Source organism: Anolis sagrei, chromosome 10 (assembly GCF_037176765.1).
Source record: "Anolis sagrei isolate rAnoSag1 chromosome 10, rAnoSag1.mat, whole genome shotgun sequence".
NCBI lineage: Eukaryota > Metazoa > Chordata > Lepidosauria > Squamata > Dactyloidae > Anolis > Anolis sagrei.
In genome coordinates, this window is record NC_090030.1 from 26,499,140 (window position 1) to 26,504,747 (window position 5,608).

The following is a 5,608-nucleotide window of genomic DNA, read 5'->3' on the forward strand; positions in this document are numbered from 1 at the left end:
AGAAGGAGAGAAAGAGGGAGGGAAGGTTGGGCAAAGCAACGTGTGGTGGGTACAACTAGTTATTATTATTATTATTATTATTATTATTATTCAATTTCTCTATAAAATAAAGGGAGGAGGGAAGAGAAGGAAAAAAAGGTGAGAAGGAAAGAAAAAAAGGGAAAGAAGGAAAGAAAGAAAGAAAGAGAGAGAGAGAGAGAGAGAGAGAGAGAGAGAGAGGGAAGGTTGGCCACAGCAACGCGTGGTGGGTACAGCTAGTTATTATTATTATTATTATTATTATTATTATTATTATTATTATTAAATTCCTCTATAAAATAAAGATGGGGAGGGAAGAGAAGGAAAGGAGAGAAGGAAAGAAAAAAAGAGGGAAGGAAGGAGGGGAAAAAAGATGGAGAGAAAGAGTGAGGGAAGGTTGGCCACAGCAACAAGTGGTGGGTACAGCTAGTTGTTGTTATTATTATTATTATATTAATTAATATTATTATTATTAAATTCATCTATAAAATAAAGGGGAGAGGGAAGAAAAGGAAAGAAGGAGAGAAGGAAAGAAAAAAGGGAAAGAAGGAAAGAAAGAAAGAAAGAAAGAAAGAAAGAAAGAGAGAGAGAAAGAGGGAGGGAAGGTTGGCCACAGCAATGCGTGGTGGGTACAGCTAGTTAATAATAATAATAATAATAATAATAATAATAATAATAATAATAATAAATTCCTCTATAAAATAAGGGGGGAAGAGAAGGAGAGAAGGAAAGAAAAAAGGGGGAAGGAAGGAAGAAAAGAAAGAAGGAGAGTAAGAATGGGGGAAGGTTGGCCACAGCAACGCGTGGTGGGTACAGCTAGTTATTATTATTATTATTATTATTATTATTATTATTATTAAATTCCTCTATAAAATAAAGAGGGGGAGGGAAGAGAAGGAAAAAAGGAGAGAAGGAAAGAAAAAAAGAGGGAAGGAAGGAGGGAAAAAAAGATGGAGAGAAAGACGGAGGGAAGTTTGGCCACAGCAACGCGTGGTGGGTACAGCTAGTTGTTGTTATTATTATTATTATATTAATTATTATTATTATTATTAAATTCATCTATAAAATAAAGGGGAGAGGGAAGAAAAGGAAAGAAGGAGAGAAGGAAAGAAAAAAGGGAAAGAAGGAAAGAAAGAAAGAAAGAAAGAAAGAAAGAAAGAAAGAGAGAGAGAAGGAGGGAGGGAAGGTTGGCCACAGCAATGCGTGGTGGGTACAGCTAGTTAATAATAATAATAATAATAATAATAATAATAATAATAATATTTAATTCCTCTATAAAATAAGGGGGGAAGAGAAGGAGAGAAGGAAAGAAAAAAGGGGGGAAGGAAGGAAGAAAAGAAAGAAGGAGAGTAAGAGTGGGGGAAGGTTGGCCACAGCAACGCGTGGTGGGTACAGCTAGTTATTATTATTATTATTATTATTATTATTATTATTATTAAATTCCTCTATAAAATAAAGGGGGGGGGAGAGAAGGAAAGAAGGAGAGAAGGAAAGAAAAAAAGGGGAAGGGAGGAAGAAAAGAAAGAAGGAGTGAAAGAGGGAGGGAAGGTTGGCCACAGCAACCTTCCCTCCCTCTTTATTTTATAGATGAATTTAATAATAATAATAATAATAATAATAATAATAATACAGCTAGTAGTTAGATATAAATAAACAAGGCAATGAATGACTGCACACACATCTCATTTAGTAAGTTTGAATGCTTGGAAGAGGAAAGGTAGAGAGGGGGGAGCAGAGTGTTTAGCTTGGATAGTTCAGATAAATTTGGCTGTAATTCAGTTGTAATTCCATGTAACATAGTGGGCTAAAAAAATCATTAGACATCAAAATGGATTTTTGAGTAGAAACCATTGGGGGAATTGACACCAAATTTGGACACAACACACCTGCTAACCCAAGGAGTGACCATCAGTCATTTTGTTCATTCGTTCAGTCGTCTCCGACTCTTCGTGACCTCATGGACCAGCCCACGCCAGAGCTCCCTGTCAGCCGTCACCACCCCCAGCTCCTTCAAGGTCAGTCCAGTCACTTCAAGGATGCCATCCATCCATCTTTCCCTTGGTCGGCCCCTCTTCCTTTTGCCTTCCACTTTCCCCAGCATCATTGTCTTCTCTAGGCTTTCCTGTCTCCTCATGATGTGGCCAAAGGACTTCCACTTTGTCTCTAGTATCCTTCCTTCCAGTGAGCAGCCGGGCTTTATTTCCTGGAGGATGGACTGGCTGGATCTTCTCGCAGTCCAAGGCACTCTCAGAACTTTCCTCCAGCACCACAGCTCAAAAGCATCTCTCTTCCTTCGCTCAGCCTTCCCTAAGGTCATAAAAACACTGAAAAACACAGCAGAAGAGACATTAAAAGTAAAAAAAAAAAACCCCAAAAATACATTACAACCCACGCACAAAACTATATATATATATATATATATATATATATATATATACACACACACACACATATATGCATATACACACACAAAACACATACACAGAAAAGAGGAAGGAAGGATAGAAGGAAGGAAAGAAAGAAAGGTAAAGAAGGAAGAGAGAAGGATGGAGAGAAGAAGGGAAAGAAGGAGGGAAGGAGAGGAGGAAGGAAAAAAGAAGAGTAGAGAAGGAAGGAGAGAAGTAGAGAAAGAAGGAGGGAAGGAGAGAAAGAAGGAAAAAAAGAAAGGTAGAAAAGGAAGGAGGGAGAGAAAGCGGGAAGGAGAGGAGGAAGGAAAAAAGAAGGGTAGAGAAGGAAGGAGAGAAGAAGGGAAAGAAGGAGGGAAGGAGAGAAAGAAGGAAGGAAAGAAAGAAAGAAAGGTAGAGAAGGAAGGAGGGAGAGAAAGAGGGAAGCAGAGGAGAAAGGAAAAAGAAGGGTAGAGAAGGAAGGAGAGAAGAAGGGAAAGAAGGAGGGAAGAAGAGAAAGAAGGAAAGAAAGAAAGGTAGAGAAGGAAGGAGGGAGAGAAAGAGGGAAGCAGAGGAGAAAGGAAAAAGAAGGGTAGAGAAGGAAGGAGAGAAGAAGGGAAAGAAGGAGGGAAGGAGAGAAAGAAGGAAAGAAAGAAAGGTAAAGAAGGAAGGAGGGAGAGAAAGAGGGAAGGAGAGGAGGAAGGAAAAAAGAAGGGTAGAGAAGGAAGGAGCGAAGAAGGGAAAGAAGGAGAGAAAGAAGGAAAAAAGAAAGGTAGAGAAGGAAGGAGGGAGAGAAAGAGGGAAGGAGGGGAGGAAGGAAAAAAGAAGGGTAGAGAAGGAAGGAGAGAAGAAGGGAAAGAAGGAGGAAGGAGAGAAAGAAGTAGAGAAGGAAGGAAGGAGAGGAGGGAGAGAAAGAGGGAAAGAAGAAGCGAAAGAAGAAGGGAAGGAGAGAAAGAAGGAAATAAAGAAGGGTAAAGAAGGGAGGGAGGAGAGCACTAGGAAGGGAATGAAATAAAAAAGTGAAAAAGGGAAGGAAGGAGAGAAGGAACGAAAGAGTGACAGAGGAAGGGAAGGAAGGAAGGAAGGAAAGAGACAAGGAAGGATGGAACCAAAGAGCAAAGGAAGTAAGAAAAGAAACAGGCAAAGAAGGAAGAGAGACGAAGAGGGAAGGAAGCAAAGAGGGAGGGAAGGAAGGAAGGAAGGAGAGAAAGAGGGAGGGAAGGTGGGCCACAGCCATGCATGGCGGGTACAGCTAGTCTATATAAATAAAAATGTAATGTTCGTTTGTGGAATTAACAGAACTCATAAACCACTGCACCAATTGACACCAAATTTGGACAGCATACACCTGACAACCCAATGTATGTCCTTCACTCACAAAATTTGATTTTGTCTTTAGAGAGTTGTAGTTGCTGGGATTTATAGTTCACCTACAATCAAATGGCATGATAGAATAGAACTAAACAGGGTATACAGGACTCCCATGACCAACAGAAAACACCAGAAGGGTTTGATGAGCATTGACCTTGAGTTTGGGAGTTGTAGTTCACCTATATCCAGAGACTACCATGGACTCAGAAAATGATGGATCTGGACCAAACGTGGCACGAATATTCCATATGCCCAGATATGAACACAGATGGAGTTTGGGGGAAATAGACCTTGATATTTGGGAGTTGAAGTTATTGGGATTTATAGTTCACCTACAATCAAAGAGTGTTCTGAACCCCACCAATAACAGAATTGGGGCAAACTTCCCACACAGAACCCCCATGACCAATAGAAAATATTTAAGGCCATGTAAACACAAAGTACAGCTTACATGTCCTATATCTGTAGCCCTTCAAGGCGAAAACTCTATGCTAATTTGCTTTTTGAACCTTCAGACAGAGCTGTTACTATTACCCAGTTGCAAGGATGCTTCAAATCACGTGGTCTCATCTCATGCACAACAAAGCATAAATACTTATGTTCTCCCTGATACCATCTGAACATGAGGAAGAACTTCCTGACTGTGAGAGCCGTTCAGCAGTGGAACTCTCTGCCCCGGAGTGTGGTGGAGGGTCTTCTTTGTAAGCTTTTAAACAGAGGCTGGATGGCCATCTGTCAGGGGTGTTCTGAATGCAATATTCCTGCTTCTTGGCAGGGGGTTGGACTGGATGGCCCATGAGGTCTCTTCCAACTCTTTGATTCTATGATTCTGTGATATAGCCGAAAAAACCTACAACAACCCAGTGATTCCAGCCACGAAAGCCTTTGACAATACAAGGCTTTGCAATGCTAATCAAGGTGATTAATTGCAACATCCACAGTTGCCTCCAACACACAAGAGTTCTTTCTAGCACCCTGGACCTTCCATAGATAAATAAACCTCACTTACTTAGTTTCCAATATACCTCACAACCTCTGAGGAAGAGGAAGAAGAAGAAGAGGAGGAGGAGGAGGACAAGGAGAAAGGAGGAGGAGGAAGAAGGAGAAGGAGAAGAAGAAGAAGAGGAGGAGGAGGAGGAGGAGGAGGACAAGGAGAAATGAGGAAGAAGGAGAAGGAGGAGAAGAAGAAGAGGAGGAGGAGGAGGACAAGGAGAAAGGAGGAGGAGGAAGAAGGAGAAGAAGGAGGAGGAGGAGGAGGAGGAGGAAGACGAAGAAGAAGAAGAAGAAGAAGAAGAAGAAGAAGAAGAAGAAGAGCAGGAGGAGGAGGAGGAGGAAGGAGAAGAAGAAGTGGAGGAGGAGGAAGGAGGAGAAGAAGAAGAGGAGGAGGAAGGAGAAGAAGAAGTGGAGGAGGAGGAGGAAGGAGGAGAAGAAGAAGAGGAGGAGGAAGGAGAAGAAGAAGTGGAGGAGGAGGAGGAAGGAGGAGGAGAAGAAGAGGAGGACAAGGAGAAAGGAGGAAGAAGGAGAAGAAGGAGAAGGAGAAGAAGAAGAGGAGGAGGAGGAGGAGGAAGAAGAAGAAGAAGAAGAAGAAGAAGAAGAAGAAGAGCAGGAGGAGGAGGAAGGAGAAGAAGAAGAGGAGGAGGAGGAGGGAGAAGAAGAGGAAGAAGAAAAAGAGGAGGAGGAGGAGGAAGGAGGAGAAGAAGAAGATGAGGAGGAGGAGGAAGAGGAAGAGGAGGAGGAAGAAGAAGAGATCCCTTTAACATGGGAGGAACAGTTTTAGAACCGTCCAAATAGGCTTTGCATGAAAAGCTTGCCTCATTTGAGCCCAAAACAAAGCA